Genomic DNA, 18,133 nt, shown 5'->3' on the forward strand with positions numbered 1-18,133 from the left:
TTGGCATCGAAAGGCATCATTCTATTGCGGACTTCGTACCGTTCGTGTTACCTTACCTGAGAGTCTGTCATCATTACCATATCGTTTACGAGTTGCCGATGCTGTTGGTCGGGAGAAGTTTTACGCTGTCCGACATGATTCTCAGTTGAAAATATGTAATAAATGTTATTCTCCTGACCATATTTATCGCAATTGTCCGGATTTCAAATGCTTCAAGTGCGAGAAGCAGGGTCATGTTGTTCGGGAGTGTCCACTTTGGCCCCGTATGGCGTCCCGCGACTCTGATACGGCGGCTGTCGGTGGTGTGGACGGTGACGCGATGGTCGTTGATCCTGTCTCAGTCGCTATTCCTCAGGGTTCTTCGGTCCGGGCTGGTGGCGGTGAGTCTTCAGTCGTCGGCGCCGGTCTCAAGTCTGATCCGCGTCGGGGTGCTAAGCATTCGTTGTCGTCTAGTGATGGTGATTTCGGAAAGAAAATGTCTTCTTCTGGCTCTGCTCCGAAAGTAAAGAAAGTTCCCTCTAAAATGCCTCTGGTCCCTTTCGAGGGTCATCGCCGGCCTGATTGGTGGCCTAAGGAGGTTGTCTGGCCTCCATCTTCAGAGAACGAATATTACGCCCGGGTGTGTCGGTATCAGGGTCAGCCTGTTACCAGTCCTCTGTATAAGGACTTTGTGATCCCGGATGATTACGGTTTTAAGCAATAAGTTACGGAATTACGATGGTCACTTTTCTGAATGTATTACAGAATTTTCTTGGTTATGTCGGGTATCATTCTTTATTAGTTATTTTCAATACGGTTTTTTCAATTATTTCTCTCATTTACATGCTGTTCGATGTTTATTTTTGCCTATTTTCGTTTATTATTACTAAAACCAGAATGCAATGAATGATTGTACAAGATTTGTACCTATTATTTCTTTGATGTGTCGTAGGATGAAATTTTTTATTCGCTGTTATCTCTTCAATATCTTTATTTGTATTCTCGTTGCTTTTTTCTGACCGATTTGTCATTTATTACTCGTGAATTTTTCTCTTTATATATTCTGTCAATTGTTGCATAATGCTTCTTTGTAAAATACACGCGTTGTGTATTTTTTAATGATATAATTAAAAAAAAAAAAAATGGCGCTGGTATCAGGCAAAAGTCTCTTCGGTGGCGCGGGTTCGAATCCCACCGCTCTCAGTATTTAATTTTGCCGGAGTTATGTTTTGGGGGGCAAGGGAAAACCTATTTACAGCACTAAGCTGATATTTTAGCAAATATAAACCTAGACGAAGGCAGTGTGGCCGAGTGGTCTATGGCGCTGGTTTCAGGCACCATCCTCTTCGGGGGCGCGGGTTCGAATCTCACCACTGTCAGCATTTAATTTTGCTGGAGTTATATTTTTGGGGGCAAGGGAAAACCTATTTACAGCACTAAGCTGATATTTTAGCAAATATAAACCTAGACGAAGGCAGTGTGGCCGAGTGGTCTATGGCGCTGGTTTCAGGCACCAGTCTCTACGGGGGCGCGGTTTTGAATCCCGCCGCTGTCAGTATTCGATTTTGCAGGACTTATGTTTTTGGGGCAGGGGAAAACCTATTAACAGTTTTAAGCTGATATTTTACCAAATAAAAACCTATACGAAGGCAGTGTGGCCAAGTGGTTTATGGCGCTGGTTTCAGGCACCTGTTTCTTCGGTGGCTCGGGTTCGAATCCCGCCGTTGTCAGTAGTGAATTTCGCAGGAGTTATGTTTTTGGGAGCAAGGGAAAACATTTTTACAGCATTTAGCTGATATTTTAGGAAATATAAACCTACACGAAGGCAGTGTGGCCGTGTGGTCTATGGCGCTGGTTTCAGGCACCAGTCTCTTCGGTGGCGCGGGTTCCAATCCCACCGCTCTCAGTATTTAATTTTGCAGGAGTTATGTTTTGGGGGGTAAGGGAAAACCTTTTTACAGCATTTAGATGATATTTTATTAAATATAAACCTACACGAAGGCAGTGTGGCCGAGTGGTCTATGGCGCTGGTTTCAGGCACCAGTCTCTTCGGTGGCGCGGGTTTGAATCCCACCGCTGGCAGTATTCAATTTTGCAGGAGTTACATTTTTGGGCGCAAGGGAAAACCTATTTACAGCACTAAGCTGATATTTTAGCAAATATATACCTATACGAAGGCAGTGTGGCCGAGTGGTCTATGGCGCTGGTTTCAGGCACCAGTCTCTACGGGGGCGCGGTTTCGAATCCCGCCGCTGTCAGTATTCGATTTTGCAGGAGTTATGTTTTTGGGGCAGGGGAAAACCTATTTACAGCATTAAGCTGATATTTTAGCAAATATAAACCTAGACGAAGGCAGTGTGGCCGAGTGGTCTATGGCGCTGGTTTCAGGCACCAGTCTCTTTGGGGGCGCGGGGTTGAGTCACGCTGCTGTCAGTATTCAAATTTTCAGAAGTTATGTTTTTGGGAGCAAAGGAAAACATTTTTACAGCATTTAGCTGATATTTTAGGAAATATAAACCAACACGAAGGCAGTGTGGCCGAGTGGTCTATGGCGCTGGTTTCAGGCACCAGTCTCTACGGGGGCGCGGGTTCGAATCCCGCCGCTGTCAGTATTCAATTTTTAGAAGTTATGTTTTTGGGGACAAGGGAAAACATTTTTACAGCATTTAGCTGATATTTTAGGAAATATAAACCTACACGAAGGCAGTGTGGCCGAGTGGTCTACGGCGCTGACGGAGAGCTCTGCTGACTCTTGACCTAGGCGGTTCGTTAATTTTTCGCTCCGCTTTCTTCTGCCTCGGTTTCGCCATTTTCCCCATTATTTTACATTAATTTATAGTTTTCTTAATATTACCTTTCCCTTGGTTTTTAACTTTGTTGTTCCTTCTGGTTTCTCGGGCGAGAGCCAGGATGGATTTATTAAAACGTACTTATTTTATAACCTGCAATGACGCCGCTGTTTCCGAAGATGCCGTTCACGTTTCTATCCAGAAGGCCTTCGGTTTGGATGCAGTCACGTCCGTTGTTCCCTCGGACGGTGGGTTTTACGCTACTTTTGTTTCGGCGAGTGATGCCGAAGCGTGCGTTGCTGAAGGAGTGGAGGTAGGAGGAATAGTTTTTGCAGTGTCGAATGTTGCCGTGAAGGTGATTACTGCTACTTTCTTTGGTATGCCTGAAATCGTTGCCGATGAATGTTTGAAGGAGAAATTACAGTCTATGGGCTGTGAGCTTAAAAGTGATATAATTGGCTCAAGAATAAGAAAAATCTTTATACAGGGGTACGTCGAATACAATTGGCCCTCCCTGAGAAGGTCTCGGCTCTCCCTTATCGCATCAAGATTCGCGATTTGTTGGGAGTGGAGAGTTTTTATGAAGTCCAACATGAAAAACAGAGCCGGGTATGTACGGGGTGTCTGGCTTCGGACCACATTTACCGTGAGTGTCCCAATTTTATCTGTTTTGCTTGTAAAACACAAGGTCATACGGCCCGTAATTGCCCTCAACGCAATACCCCCATTATTGTTGAAGATTCCATACCAGAGGACAACGCAGGTAGCACCAGACAGGTTGCTTCCTTGAACGACGAGATACCGGTGGCGGACAAACAGCCTTTTGGGGGTGAAAAACGCGCGTTGTCGAATGACGACAATGAATTTTCATCCAAGCCCCGTCGGAATAAGCCTAATTTTAGACCTAACGTTTCAAATGCTTTTCGCCGTCAAACCGAGAAAAACCAAGCCAAGTTAAATCAATCCTCTAATAGGCCAACTTTAAAAAAGTCTTCGTCTAATAGTATGGAAACCGACGCAATAAATCATAATTCTGATAGTCAGGAAGTCTCGAATAATCCCGATAATTCCCATGGCTCTCCGAGTGCTGTCGTTGAACATTAAAGGTCTACGTGATCGTCAAAAGATGTTAGAATTAATAGATGGGATAAAAATGGAAGATTTTATTTTTTTACAAGAAACTCATTGGAAATCTGACCACGTCGCGGTTTTTAAATCACTTTTTAGCGGTAAAGTTTTTGTCGATTTGGACATTGATACGGGTTATCGCGGAGTCGCTATCTTAATTCGTGCCGGGGTCGATTGTACCGCCCGTCGCGTTGTCAATCATTCGAAAGGTCGATTTTTGCATGTTTCTCTCTCCATTGATGACGATACTGTTGATTTAGTTGATCGCGCCGCCCGCGCGGATTTTTTTACAGACATTTCCTCTACTATTCTAACTATCGCCAAGCCTATTATTTTTGGGGATTTCAATGACGTTATGTCTGCCGGAGCTGACCGTCGCCCCGCTACGGTCTTTGATAATCGAGCATTATTCTCCCTCCGTGCCATGGTACGCCAACTGTCGCTCTCTGATGTTTGGAGACACTATCACAAAGACCAATACGATTACTCCTGGGCGGGTTTTGCCTTTGGCCATTACCGCTTCTCTCGCATTGACTATTTGTTCGCCTTACCAGCCGATCTTCCGAAATTTTCTCGTAGTTCCTACAAAGTCTCACCATTTTCTGATCACAAAGCCTTCACCGTTCTATTTGATCCTAAAGAAATTCCCCGGGGTCCTGGCACCTGGGCTTTTAACGCGTCTCTTTTAACCGAAGCTACGTTTTATTAAGCTCTTTCTAGAATCATATCCAGAAGCAAAGAGACTCTCGCGTACCGTGAAGATATCTTTTGTTGGTATGAGTCGCTTAAAGTTTCGCTTCGCGATTACGCCATGTTTTTTTCGAAAAATTTGGCCGCGTCCCGTCGTAAAGACAAATCTGCCATTCATTTGCGGATCAATGCACTGAGTAATAAAGGTCCTCTTTCAGTTGCTGACGCGGACGAGCTCGCCGACTGCAATCGTCGCCTTAAGGACCTGGTGACGTACGAGTTTCAAGGCGAAGCATAAACTTGATGATGAGCGGCCTACTAAATATTTTTTGCGTTTAGAAACGTATCGTCAAAGGAATAAACTGGTTTCAAGTTTGCAGCTTCCCAATGGCAGTATCACTAATGACAGTCAAACTATTCGTGATGAAATTTTTCGCTTTTACGCCAGCTTGTACGAGAAGGAACCTGTGGATCCCGCAAAGGTGGCCAGTTTCTCTCATCTGGTAACCGATCGGGTAGAAGAGGCTGATATGGAGGCTTTGGAGTGGGATATCGAGTTGGCTGAGGTGTTGCTGGCTCTTAAAAGTATGCCCCGAGGGAAGAGCCCGGGAAAGGATGGTCTCAGCGTAGAATTTTGGTCTTTTGTTACCTAAAATCAAGGACGGTTTTATGCGTATGGTCTCGAAAATAAAGGCGGGTTTATAAGCAAGCGAAAAGCTGAAGCTTTTTGTAGAAACTGAAACTTTTTCGTCAGCGTCGGCTCCCGCGTAAGCGTTTACAAAGAAGTGAGAGCCGATTTCCTACTTGCTGTAGCAGACAGCTTACGCCGAATTCCGACGCTGGCGGCATCAAACTCCGTTTGATATTCTCGCGTGTTTTTCTAGGGTCTCGGCTCTCGCTTGCAAACACGTGATCATATTTAACCAATAATAAGGCAACCCGTTCTATGACCTTCGTGGATTTATTGTTTTTTTTAATTTAATTTATTTATCTTTTTTAAAATTAACAATTTTCGTTTTTGAAGCAATAATAAAAAACTGCATTCAGCACCACAATTTTTCGACTTTTTTGTAGCCGCCATTTATACTAAAAAAACACCACGTGATCACGTCAAGTTGAGCAACGGGCTCAGCACGACAAGCGCTTTTGTAAACAGTAGCTTACGGTGCAGAGGCAGATTCCGAAAGCTTTTTCCGATAGCGTCGATCAGCTTTCGGCTTCATGCACAAGCTTCTTTGGATTTTCTCGCTCCTTTATAAACCCGCCTTAAGATCGGAGGGAATTCTACCCCCTAGTATGCGTGAAGGCATGATAATCTTGTTGCCAAAGAAAGGAGATTTAAATCTTTTAATGAACTGGAGGCCTATATCGCTCTTAAACATTGATTACAAGATTATCGCCAAGGTGCTTTCCAGTAGACTGTCGGCTCTTCTCCCCCGTATCACGTCTCCGAGTAAGTCGGGAGCCGTCAAAGGACGGGATCTCTCTCCTACGCGCCTTCTCAACGACATTTTGGACCTTTTGCGCTCACGCGAAGAACGAGGAATTGTCATGCAATTAGATTTGCACATAGCATTTGATCGCGTGAATTGGTCGTATCTCTTCGCGGTCTTGCAATCAATGGGATTTGGACCTCGGTTTCGGACATGGATTCAAATTCTGCTCACATCCTCGAAGTCGTGATGACACCACGATCCTCACTTCTAGCATTGACGGTATTCGAGAGTCTTTAGTTATTTACCACGACTATTGCCAAGCATCTGGAGCAATTTTAAATCGGAGTAAAAGTAGTGCCATGTGGCTTGGTTCATTGAGACACACGGCAGCGACAGTGGTGGATGGTGTCACGATTGATAATGGCCCCCTGAAGATTTTGGGCATTCATCTCTCGCATAACCAGGAGGATTCTGAGCAGTTAAATTGGCAAAACCGTTTTGAAAAGTTCACGGGGGTTTTACGTCGCTGGCGGCAACGTCATTTGAATACGTGTGGTAAAGTCATCGTTTTGAACATACTGGCGTCTTCCGTTCTTTGGCACGTTCTGAACTCCGTTGCTATTTCTCAATCATGGGCGCAACGTTTCAAAAAGGCTTCGATGGAGTTTATTTGGGGCACTGGACCTCATCACGTCGAATATGGCATTTTAATTCATCCAACAAATGCCGGAGGCTACGGTCTTGTTGACGTCACTACGAAAATGGTGGCGTTTCGCGTAAAAGAAATTGCGGCTCTTCTTACTGCCACAGCCACGTCTTATGAAGTCGATCTCGTCGCAGCGCTTCTCTCGATGTACGGCGCGTACGACGGTCTTGGCCTCCAAGTCTTTCGTTTGTCCATCGCGAAAAAGCATTTCGGCGCCATGAGCCCTCGGATCGCGAGCCTTTTAACATCATTTTAAGCGCTGCTATCAGCCACTGGCTGGGAAGTTTCGCCGCATTCCAGTCCCGCGCTCGAACCTCTCTTTTTCAACCCGCGCATTTCGGCGTTTCCGTTTCCGGCTATTGATAGGCGAATTTTTATCCAGGCGGGTTTTCTGCTCGTGAAGGACATCGCGTACGAGTTAATTCCGGGGTTTCTTCCGGTTACTATGGTTTTGGACGCTTGTGCGGAGTCAGCACCGTCATTCACGGGAGTTACGATTTCTCGTTCGTACGAATCGTTACGTAACGCTCTTCAGCCGTCGTGGCGGTCTGCCATCGAGACGAAACCTTCATGGCCTAACGTGGTTTGCTCTGGCGAAGTTGTGATCCTTCGCGATCGCGATCGGGAAATTGTCGACCTCGGAAAGCTCACGTCTCGCGCACTTTACCACTTGCTTTGGCGCGCCTTCGGTACAATCGAGTCTCGTGGTGAAGAACAATGGCGTGGATATTTTCCGGCTCCGTTACCTGAAGTCAAGTGGGGCATGGTCACTTGTTCTCTGTTTGCACCTCGGCTCAATGACGTGAATTTGAAGCTTATTCACAAAGGCTTTCCAGTGAGGACTCGACTGGTGCATTTCGGCGTTGTTCCTGATTCTACGTGCGTTCTCTGCACTTCCGCTCCCGAATCGGTGGAACACTTGTTTCTCCGTTGCCCAGTGTCTTATCGCTGGTGGTCATGGCTGTTCCTTGAGACATTTGGTTTACCCAGTACTATTTTTAATTCGGATTCTATGTTACGTGATTTATGCATTGTTTTTTCTATTTTACCAACCCAAGTTTTAAAAGCCAAAGGTGCAATCTTTTGTAAAATTGTAAGATTTTTAATGTCAGTGCTCAAACAAGAAATTTGGTTAAGTCGTTGTTTACTAAGCTTTGGAAAAATTAATAATTTTGTTGTGTTAGAAAAGAAAATTAAAGCTCGTATTAAGTTGGCTGCCCTAAACATTGTTAAAAATGACAATTCATCGAATTTAACGCGTACAGAATTACAAAGCCATCTAACAAAATTTTTTCGCTATAAGCCACCTTAAATAATTTTTTCCTAACCGAAACGTCTAATATATATACAGGGTCTTTTTTTTTGCTCGGAAAAGTGTTTTTTTTCAAAAACTATTTATAGTACCGATTTCAAATTTGGAAGGTCAATTCTCTATACCGGGGGACATCAGTTTGAGAAATTTGAGCGTTTTCGGTAATGTTTTTCACCAATTTTGAAAAATTATTTTTCGACCACTAGGTGCGAGATAAAAAATTTCTATTATAAAGTTGTAGGCCGTCATCGAAAACCCTTAAAAATTGTTCACTCGACGAAAAACAACTTATTTATCAGTGAAAATTCGAGCTTGAAAAATTTACAAGTTGGTGAAGCCAAATTACGATTGTTTGAAACGATAATTGAAAAGGGAACAAGTCTAATACAAACGTAGTAGAGTTTTCACACTTGAAAAAATGTACACGTTTGGTTTTTAAATGCAGATATTTTATTCACATAAATTTTTACAAAACATTTTCAATACTATCACCATTGGCTGCAACACAGGTTTGTGCGCGGACAATTAAGTTCTCAAACGCTTTCTCTACCATTTCTGGTGTGACGTCTCGGCAAGCATTCATTATTCGTCTAATGAGTTCCTCCCTAGTTTCAATGGGCGTGGCGTATACCTTTGCTTTAACGAATCCCCAGAGAAAATAATCCAGCGGTGTTAGGTCAGGTGACCTTGCTGGCCAATGCACTGGACCATTTCTCCCTATCCACCTTTCAGGAAACTCGTTGTTGAGGTGCTCAGTTACTTGCCGGGAAAAATGCGGAGGGGCGCCATCTTGCTGAAACCACAACTGACGTCTTTCAGCCAATGGAAGGTCGTCGATTGCGTCACTCAGTTCGTTCTGTAGAAAATGTAAATACCTTTGGCCGTTGAGGTTCGTCGGCAGGAAAAAGGGACCAATCAAACGGTTTCCAACAAGTCCAACCCAAACATTGACCCGTTCAAATTGAACCTGGTGATGATATTCAAAACCCCAATGTGGGTTGATGTCAGACCAAAGATGGCTGTTTTGATGATTAAAGGGCCCATCTCTAGAAATGACGCTTCGTCGGAGAACAAAACATGGCGTAAAAATTGTCTATCTTCTTGGACAGCATTTAGTAACCAGTTGCTAAATTCATAACGTCTTTGATGGTCTTCGTCAATTAGTCCTTGGTGGAGCGTAGCTCTGTATGGGTGATAGCGATTCTTACGAAGAATTTTCCACACACGATTTGCAGAACAACCCAAATCAGCAGCGGCGTTAGCGCAACTGTGACGAGGATATGCCACAAAGTACGCGAGTACATTGTTATCGAAGTCTAAATCCGGTTGACCCAATCCGCGAAACCTAGGTTGCAAGTTACCAAATTGATTGAAATCGTGAATTGCTCGTCTTACTGTATTTACAGATGGTGCTCCATTTGGATGTCTTTCTGCGAAGATTTCAGTCACTCTTCTAAGGTTTTGCGCTGCTTCTCCATAGTAAATGGCAACTATCTCGGTACGCTCAGCTACTGAATAACGAGACATTGTTCGAAATATTATCAAACACTGATAATAATCTCCCAAAAATTTCCTTTAAATACCCAATGCATGTTTAGGATTGACCTATAGCCTCGTGTTTTTTAAATCCGGTCGTTTTTTTAACCAAAGTTTCAACTGGATTAGGTAATTCGGTTTCAATTATCGTTTCAAACAATCGTAATTTGGCTTCACCAACTTGTAAATTTTTCAAGCTCGAATTTTCACTGATAAATAAATTGTTTTTCGTCGAGTGAACAATTTTTAAGGGTTTTCGATGACGGCCTACAACTTTATAATAGAAATTTTTTATCTCGCACCTAGTGGTCGAAAAATAATTTTTCAAAATTGGTGAAAAACATTACCGAAAACGCTCAAATTTCTCAAACTGATGTCCCCCGGTATAGAGAATTGACCTTCCAAATTTGAAATCGGTACTATAAATAGTTTTTGAAAAAAAAACACTTTTGCGAGCAAAAAAAAAGACCCTGTATATTTCATAAAGCCTAAATTGTTGTTGGTAAAGTTGTTTAAAGTCACAAAATAATAGTAACTTCAAATGTGTAAACACCAGTGCCTTATGCTTCTTTTTAACAAACATTTTCATATTTCATTAACGTTATTTGTAAAATAAAAAAGTTTAAAAAAAAAAGGCGCTGGTTTCAGGCACCTGTTTCTTCGGGGGCGCGGGTTCTAATCCAGCCATTGTCAGTGCTCAATTTTGCAAGATATTTGTTTTTGGGGCAAGGGAAAACCTATTTACAGTTTTAAGCTGATATTTTAGCAAATATATACTTATACGAAGGCAGTGTGGCCGAGTGGTCTATGGCGCTGGTTTCAGGCATCAGTCTCTACGGGGGCGCGGGTTCGAATCCCGCCGCTGTCAGTATTCGATTTTGCAGAAGTTATGTTTTTGGGGACTAGGGAAAACATTTTTACAGCATTAAGCTTATATTTTAGCAAATATAAACCTAGACGAAGGCAGTGTGGCCGAGTGGTCTATGGCGCTGGTTTCAGGCATCAGTCTCTACGGGGGCGCGGGTTCGAATCCCGCCGCTTTCAGTATACGATTTTTAGAAGTTGTTTTTGGGGACAAGGGAAAACATTTTTACAGCATTAAGCTGATATTTTAGGAAATATAAACCTACACGAAGGCAGTGTGGCCGTGTGTGTGGTCTATGGCGCTGGTTTCAGGCACCAGCCTCTTCGGGGGCGCGGGTTCGAATCCCTGCGGTTTCAGTATTCAATTTCGCTGGAGTTATGTTTTTGGGAACATGGGAAAACATTTTTACAGGATTTAGCTTATATTTTAGGAAATATAAACCTACACGAAGGCAGTGTGGCCGTGTGTGTGGTCTATGGCGCTGGTTTCAGGCACCAGTCTTTTCGGGGGCGCCGGTTTGAGTCACGCCGCTGTCAGTGTTCAATTTTGCAGGACTTATGTTTTTGGGGCAGGGGAAAAACTATTTACAGCATTAAGCTGATATTTTACCAAATATAAACCTACACGAAGGCAGTGTGGCCGAGTGGTCTACGGCACTGGTATCAGGCCAAAGTCTCTTCGGGGGCGCAGGTTCGAATCCAACCGCTGACAGTATTCAATTTTGCAGGAGTTACATTTTTGGGGGCAAGGGAAAACCTATTTCAGCACTAAGCTGATATTTAAGCAAATATAAACCTAGACGAAGGCAGTGTGGCCGAGTGGTCTATGGTGCCGGTTTCAGGCACCAGTCTCTTCGGGGGCGCCTGTTTGAGTCACGCCGCTGTCAGTATTCAATTTTGAAGTATATTGGTTTTGGGGGGCAAGGGAAAAACTATTTACAGCATTAAGCTTATATTTTAGCAAATAAAAACCAACACGAAGGCAGTGTGGCCGAGTGGTCTGTGGCGCTGGTTTCAGGCACCAGTCTCTACGGGGGCGCGGGTTCGAATCCCGCCGCTGTCAGTATTCGATTTTGCAGGACTTATGTTTTTGGGGCTAGGGAAAACATTTTTACAGCATTTAGCTTATATTTTAGGAAATATAAACCTGGACGGAGGCAGTGTGGCCGAGTGGTCTATGGCGCTGGTTTAAGGCACCAGCCTCTTCGGGGGCGCGGGTTCAAATCCCGGCGGTTTCAGTATTCAATTTCGCTGGAGTTATGTTTTTGGGAACATGGGAAAACATTTTTACAGGATTTAGCTTATATTTTAGGAAATATAAACCTGGACGAAGGCAGTGTAGCCGAGTGGTCTATGGCGCTGGTTTCAGGCAAAAGTCTTTTCAGGGGCGCGGGTTCGAATCCCGGCGCTTTCAGTATTCAATTTCGCTGGAGTTATGTTTTTGGGGACAAGGGAAAACATTTTTACAGCATTTAGCTGATATTTTAGGAAACATAACGTTACGAAGGCAGTGTGGCCGAGTGGTCTACGGCACTGGTTTAAGGCACCAGCCTCTTCGGGGGCGCAGGTTCGAATCCCACCGCTGACAGTATTCAATTTTGCAGAAGTTACATTTTTGGGGGCAAGGGAAAACCTATTTACAGCACTAAGCTGATATTTTAGAAAATATAAACCTAGACGAAGGCAGTGTGGCCGAGTGGTCTATGGCGCTGGTTTCAGGCACCAGTCTCTTCGGGGGCGCGGGTTCGAATCCCGCCGCTGTCAGCATTCAATTTTTAGAAGTTATGTTTTTGGGAACAAGGGAAAACATTTTAACAGCATTTAGCTTATATTTTAGGAAATATAAACCTGGACGAAGGCAGTGTGGCCGAGTGGTCTATGGCGCTGGTTTCAGGCATTAGTCTCTACGGGGGCGCGGGTTCGAATCCCGCCGCTGTCAGTATTCGATTTTTAGAAGTTGTTTTTGGGGACAAGGGAAAACATTTTTACAGCATTAAGCTGATATTTTAGGAAATATAAACCTACACGAAGGCAGTGTGGCCGAGTGGTCTACGGCACTGGTTTCAGGCAAAAGTCTCTTCGGGGGCGCAGGTTCGAATCCCACCGCTGACAGTATTCAATTTTGCAGGAGTTACATTTTTGGGGGCAAGGGAAAACCTATTTACAGCACTAAGCTGATATTTTAGCAAATATAAACCTAGACTAAGGCAGTGTGGCCGAGTGGTCTATGGCGCTGGTTTCAGGCACCAGTCTCTTCGGGGGCGCGGGTTCGAATCTCACCACTGTCAGCATTCAATTTTGCTGGAGTTATATTTTTGGGGGCAAGGGAAAACCTATTTACAGCATTAAGCTTATATTTTAGCAAATATAAACCTAGACGAAGGCAGTGTCGCCGAGTGGTCTTAGGCGCTGGTTTCAGGCACCAGAGTCTTCGGGAGCGCGGGTGCGAATCCCGCCGCTGTCAGTATTCAATTTTTTGAAGTTATGTTTTTGGGGACAAGGGAAAACATTTTTACAGCATTTAGCTTATATTTTAGGAAATATAAACCTAGACGAAGGCAGTGTGGCCGAGTGGTCTATGGCGCTGGTTTCAGGCACCAGTCTCTACGGGAGCGCTGGTTCTAATCCCGCCGTTGTCAGTGCTCAATTTTGCAGGATATTTGTTTTTGGGGCAAGGGAAAACCTATTTACAGTTTTCAGCTGATATTTTAGCAAATATATACCCATAAGCAGGCAATGTGGCCGAGTGGTCTATGGCGCTGGTTTCGGGCACCAGTCTCTACGGGGGCGCGGGTTCGAATCCCGCCGCTGTCGGTATTCGATTTTGCAGGACTGATGTTTTTGGGGCAAGGGAAAACCTATTTACAGTTTTAAGCTTATATTTTAGCAAATATAAACCAACACGGAGGCAGTGTGGCCGAGTGGTGTATGGCGCTGGTTTCAGGCACCTGTTTCTTCGGGGGCGCGGGTTCTAATCCCGCCGTTGTCATTGCTCAATTTTGCCGGATATTTGTTTTTGGGGTAAGGGAAAACCTATTTACAGTTTTAAGCTGATATTTTAGCAAATATATACCTATAAGCAGGCAATGTGGCCGAGTGGTCTATGGCGCTGGTTTCAGGCACCAGTCTCTTCGGGGGCGCGGTTTCGAATCCCGCCGCTATCAGTATTCAATTTTTAGAAGTTATGTTTTTGGGGACAAGGGAAAACATTTTTACAGGATTTAGCTTATATTTTAGGAAATATAAACCTAGACGAAGGCAGTGTGGCCGAGTGGTCTATGGCGCTGGTATCAGGCCAAAGTCTTTTCGGGGGCGCGGGTTCGAATCCCGCCGCTTTCAGTATTCAATTTCGCTGGAGTTATGTTTCTGGGGACAAGGGAAAACATTTTTACAGGATTTAGCTGATATTTTAGGAAATATAACTATACGAAGGCAGTGTGGCCGAGTGGTCTACGGCACTGGTTTCAGGCACCAGTCTCTGCGGGGGCGCAGGTTCGAATCCCACCGCTGACAGTATTCAATTTCGCAGGAGTTACATTTTTGGCTGCAAGGGAAAACCTATTTACAGCACTAAGCTGATATTTTAGCAAATATAAATCTAGAAGAAGGCAGTGTGGCCGAGTGGTCTATGGCACTGGTTTCAGGCACCAGTCCCTCGGGGGCGCGGGTTTCTTATCCCGCCGCTGTCAGTATTCGATTTTTAGAATATGTTTTTGGGGACAAGGGAAAACATTTTTACAGCATTAAGCTGATATTTTAGGAAATATAAAACTACACGAAGGCAGTGTGGCCGAGTGGTCTACGGCACTGGTTTCAGGCAAAAGTCTCTTCGGCGGCGCGGGTTCGAATCTCACCACTGACAGTATTAAATTTTGCAGGAGTAACATTTTTGGCTGCAAGGGAAAACCTATTTACAGCACTAAGCTGATATTTTAGCAAATATAAACCTAGACGAAGGCAGTGTGGCCGAGTGGTCTATGGCGCTGGTTTCAGGCACCAGTCTCTTCGGGGGCGCGGGTTCGAATCTCACCACTGTCAGCATTCAATTTTGCTGGAGTTATATTTTTGGGGGCAAGGGAAAACCTATTTACAGCACTAAGCTGATATTTTAGCAAATATAAACCTAGACGTAGGCAGTGTGGCCGAGTGGTCTATGGTGCTGGTTTCAGGCACCAGTCTTTTCGGGGGCGCGGGTTCGAATCCCGCCGTTATCAGTATTCAATTTTTAGAAGTTATGTTTTTGGGGACAAGGGAAAACATTTTTACAGCATTTACCTTATATTTTAGGAAATATATACCTATAAGCAGGCAATGTGGCCGAGTGGTCTAAGGCGCTGGTTTCAGGCACCGGTCTCTACGGGGGCGCGGGTTCGAATCCCGCCGCTGTCAGTATTCGATTTTGCAGGACTGATGTTTTTGGGGCAGGGGAAAACCTATTTACAGTTTTAAGCTTATATTTTAGCAAATATAACCCAACACGAAGGTAGTTTGGCCGAGTGGTGTATGGCGCTGGTTTCAGGCACCTGTTTCTTCGGGGGCGCGGGTTCTAATCCCGCCGTTGTCAGTGCTCAATTTTGCAGGATATTTGTTTTTGGGGCAAGAGAAAACCTATTTACAGTTTTAAGCTGATATTTTAGCAAATATAAACCTATAAGCAGGCAATGTGGCCGAGTGGTCTATGGCGCTGGTTTCAGGCACCAGTCTCTTCGGGGGCGCGGGTTCGAATCCCGCCGCTATCAGTATTCAATTTTTAGAAGTTATGTTTTTGGGGACCAGGGAAAACACTTTTACAGCATTTAGCTTATATTTTAGGAAATATAAACCTAGACGAAGGCAGTGTGGCCGAGTGGTCTATGGCGCTGGTTTCAGGCACCAGTCTATTCGGTGGCGCGGAATCGAATCCCACCGCTCTCAGTATTTAATTTTGCAGGAGTTATGTTTTGGGGGGTAAGGGAAAACCTTTTTACAGCATTTAGATGATATTTTATTTAATATAAACCTACACGAAGGCAGTGTGGCCGAGTGGTCTACGGCACTGGTTTCAGGCACCAGTCTCTTCGGGGGCACAGGTTCGAATCCCACCGCTGACAGTATTCAATTTTGCAGAAGTAACATTTTTGGGGGCAAGGGAAAACCTATTTACAGCACTAAGCTGATATTTTAGCAAATATAAACCTAGACAAAGGCAGTGTGGCCGAGTGGTCTATGGCGCTGGTTTCAGGCACCAGTCCCTTCGGGGGCGCGGGTTCGAATCCCGCCGCTGTCAGTATACGATTTTTAGAAGTTATGTTTTTGGGGACAAGGGAAAACATTTTTACAGCATTTAGCTTATATTTTAGGAAATATAAACCAAGACGAAGGCAGTGTGGCCGAGTGGTCTATGGCGCTGGCTTCAGGCACCAGTCTCTTCGGTGGCGCGGGTTCGAATCCTACCGCTCTCAGTATTTAATTTTGCAGGAGTTATGTTTTGGGGGGTAAGGAAAACCTTTTTACAGCATTTAGATGATATTTTATTAAATATAAACCTACACGAAGGCAGTGTGGCCGAGTGGTCTATGGCGCTGGTTTCAGGCAAAAGTCTTTTCGGGGGCGCGGGTTCGAATCCCGCCGCTTTCAGTATTAAATTTCGCAGGAGTTATGTTTTTGGGGGCAAGGGAAAACCTATTTCAGCACTAAGCTGATATTTTAGCAAATATAAACCTAGACGAAGGCAGTGTGGCCGAGTGGTCTATGGCGCTGGTTTAAGGCACCAGTCTCTTCGGGGGCGCGGGTTCGAATCTCACCACTGTCAGCATTCAATTTTGCTGGAGTTATATTTTTGGGGGCAAGGGAAAACCTATTTACAGCACTAAGCTGATATTTTAGCAAATATAAACCTAGACGAAGGCAGTGTGGCCGAGTGGTCTATGGTGCTGGTTTCAGGCACCAGTCTCTTCGGGGGCGCCGGTTTGAGTCACGCCGCTGTCAGTGTTCAATTTTGAAGTATATTTGTTTTGGGGGGCAAGGGAAAAACTATTTACAGCATTAAGCTGATATTTTACCAAATATAAACCTACACGAAGGCAGTGTGGCCGAGTGGTCTACGGCACTGGTTTCAGGCCAAAGTCTCTTCGGGGGCGCAGGTTCGAATCCCACAGCTGACAGTATTCAATTTTGCAGGAGTTACATTTTTGGGGGCAAGGGAAAACCTATTTCAGCACTAAGCTGATATTTTAAAAAATATAAACCTAGACGAAGGCAGTGTGGCCGAGTGGTCTATGGTGCTGGTTTCAGGCACCAGTCTCTTCGGGGGCGCCGGTTTGAGTCACGCCGCTGTCAGTGTTCAATTTTGAAGTATATTTGTTTTGGGGGGCAAGGGAAATACTATTTACAGCATTAAGCTTATATTTTAGCAAATATAAACCAACACGAAGGCAGTGTGGCCGAGTGGTGTATGGCGCTGGTTTCAGGCACCTGTTTCTTCGGGGGCGCTGGTTCTAATCCCGCCGTTGTCAGTGCTCAATTTTGCAAGATATTTGTTTTTGGGGCAAGGGAAATCCTATTTACAGTTTTAAGCTGATATTTTAGCAAATATATAACTATACGAAGGCAATATGGCCGTGTGGTCTATGGCGGTGGTTTCAGGCACCAGTCTCTACGGGGGCGCGGGTTCGAATCCCACCGCAGACAGTATTCAATTTTGCAAGAGTTACATTTTTGGGGGCAGGGGAAAACCTATTTACAGCACAAAGCTGATATTTTACCAAATATAAACCTAGACGAAGGCAGTGTGGCCGAGTGGTCTATGGCGCTGGTTTCAGGCACCAGTCTCTACGGGGGCGCGGGTTCGAATCCCGCCGCTGTCAGTATACGATATTTAGAAGTTGTTTTTGGGGACAAGGGAAAACATTTTTACAGCATTAAGCTGATATTTTAGGAAATATAAACTTACACGAATGCAGTGTGGCCGAGTGGTCTACGGCACTGGTTTCAGGCAAAAGTCTCTTCAGGGGCGCAGGTTCGAATCCCGCCGCTTTCAGTATTCAATTTCGCTGGAGTTATGTTTTTGGGGACAAGGGAAAACATTTTTACAGCTGATATTTTACCAAATATATACCCATACGAAGGCAGTGTGGCCGAGTGGTCTATGGCGCTGGTATCAGGCACCAGTCTCTACGGGGGCGCGGGTTCGAATCCCGCCGCTGTAAATATTCGATTTTGCAGGACTTATGTTTTTGGGGCAGGGGAAAACCTGTTTACAGTTTTAAGCTGATATTTTACCAAATTTAAACCTTTACGAAGGCAGAGTGGCCGAGTGGTCTATGGCACTGGTTTCAGGCACCAGTCTCTTCGGGGGCGTGGGTTCGAATCCCGCCGCTGTCAGTATTCTATTTTTAGAAGTTATGTTTTTGGGCACAAGGGAAAACATTTTTACAGCATTCAGCTTATATTTTAGCAAATATAATCCTAGACGAAGGCAGTGTGGCCGAGTGGTCTATGGCGCTATTTTCAGGCACCAGTCTCTACGGGGGCGCGGGTTCGAATCCCGCCGCTGTCAGTATACGATTTTTAGAAGTTGTTTTTGGGGACAAGGGAAAACCTTTTTACAGCATTAAGCTGATATTTTAGCAAATATAAACCTACACGAAGGCAGTGTGGCCGTGTGGTCTATGGCGCTGGTTTCAGGCACCAGTCTCTTCGGTGGCGCTGGTTC

General features: G+C 44.7%; 16 non-coding genes across 16 annotated transcripts; all 16 read left to right on the top strand.

The window, feature by feature from the left end:
• The first annotated feature begins 2,155 nt into the window (after positions 1-2,155).
• On the top strand, positions 2,156-2,237 carry TRNAL-CAG (transfer RNA leucine (anticodon CAG)). Its single transcript has one exon. It is a non-coding gene; the product is annotated as a tRNA-Leu (tRNA).
• Positions 2,238-2,506: 269 nt separating this feature from the next.
• Positions 2,507-2,588, top strand: TRNAL-CAG (transfer RNA leucine (anticodon CAG)). Its single transcript has one exon. It is a non-coding gene; the product is annotated as a tRNA-Leu (tRNA).
• A 7,774-nt stretch (positions 2,589-10,362) lies between these two features.
• On the top strand, positions 10,363-10,444 carry TRNAL-CAG (transfer RNA leucine (anticodon CAG)). The gene has a single exon. It is a non-coding gene; the product is annotated as a tRNA-Leu (tRNA).
• Positions 10,445-11,421: 977 nt separating this feature from the next.
• TRNAL-CAG (transfer RNA leucine (anticodon CAG)) lies at positions 11,422-11,503 on the top strand. The gene has a single exon. It is a non-coding gene; the product is annotated as a tRNA-Leu (tRNA).
• A 619-nt stretch (positions 11,504-12,122) lies between these two features.
• TRNAL-CAG (transfer RNA leucine (anticodon CAG)) lies at positions 12,123-12,204 on the top strand. The gene has a single exon. It is a non-coding gene; the product is annotated as a tRNA-Leu (tRNA).
• A 93-nt stretch (positions 12,205-12,297) lies between these two features.
• TRNAL-CAG (transfer RNA leucine (anticodon CAG)) lies at positions 12,298-12,379 on the top strand. The gene has a single exon. It is a non-coding gene; the product is annotated as a tRNA-Leu (tRNA).
• Positions 12,380-12,646: 267 nt separating this feature from the next.
• TRNAL-CAG (transfer RNA leucine (anticodon CAG)) lies at positions 12,647-12,728 on the top strand. Its single transcript has one exon. It is a non-coding gene; the product is annotated as a tRNA-Leu (tRNA).
• Positions 12,729-13,172: 444 nt separating this feature from the next.
• Positions 13,173-13,254, top strand: TRNAP-CGG (transfer RNA proline (anticodon CGG)). The gene has a single exon. It is a non-coding gene; the product is annotated as a tRNA-Pro (tRNA).
• A 1,142-nt stretch (positions 13,255-14,396) lies between these two features.
• TRNAL-CAG (transfer RNA leucine (anticodon CAG)) lies at positions 14,397-14,478 on the top strand. Its single transcript has one exon. It is a non-coding gene; the product is annotated as a tRNA-Leu (tRNA).
• A 94-nt stretch (positions 14,479-14,572) lies between these two features.
• On the top strand, positions 14,573-14,654 carry TRNAL-CAG (transfer RNA leucine (anticodon CAG)). The gene has a single exon. It is a non-coding gene; the product is annotated as a tRNA-Leu (tRNA).
• A 93-nt stretch (positions 14,655-14,747) lies between these two features.
• Positions 14,748-14,829, top strand: TRNAL-CAG (transfer RNA leucine (anticodon CAG)). Its single transcript has one exon. It is a non-coding gene; the product is annotated as a tRNA-Leu (tRNA).
• A 268-nt stretch (positions 14,830-15,097) lies between these two features.
• Positions 15,098-15,179, top strand: TRNAL-CAG (transfer RNA leucine (anticodon CAG)). Its single transcript has one exon. It is a non-coding gene; the product is annotated as a tRNA-Leu (tRNA).
• A 445-nt stretch (positions 15,180-15,624) lies between these two features.
• On the top strand, positions 15,625-15,706 carry TRNAL-CAG (transfer RNA leucine (anticodon CAG)). Its single transcript has one exon. It is a non-coding gene; the product is annotated as a tRNA-Leu (tRNA).
• Positions 15,707-16,149: 443 nt separating this feature from the next.
• TRNAL-AAG (transfer RNA leucine (anticodon AAG)) lies at positions 16,150-16,231 on the top strand. Its single transcript has one exon. It is a non-coding gene; the product is annotated as a tRNA-Leu (tRNA).
• A 972-nt stretch (positions 16,232-17,203) lies between these two features.
• On the top strand, positions 17,204-17,285 carry TRNAL-CAG (transfer RNA leucine (anticodon CAG)). Its single transcript has one exon. It is a non-coding gene; the product is annotated as a tRNA-Leu (tRNA).
• Positions 17,286-17,720: 435 nt separating this feature from the next.
• On the top strand, positions 17,721-17,802 carry TRNAL-CAG (transfer RNA leucine (anticodon CAG)). The gene has a single exon. It is a non-coding gene; the product is annotated as a tRNA-Leu (tRNA).
• Positions 17,803-18,133: the final 331 nt, after the last annotated feature.

The sequence above is a fragment of the Leiobunum rupestre genome, chromosome 2 (genome assembly GCF_980474605.1).
Source record: "Leiobunum rupestre chromosome 2, qqLeiRupe1.1.hap1, whole genome shotgun sequence".
Classification (NCBI taxonomy): domain Eukaryota; kingdom Metazoa; phylum Arthropoda; class Arachnida; order Opiliones; family Sclerosomatidae; genus Leiobunum; species Leiobunum rupestre.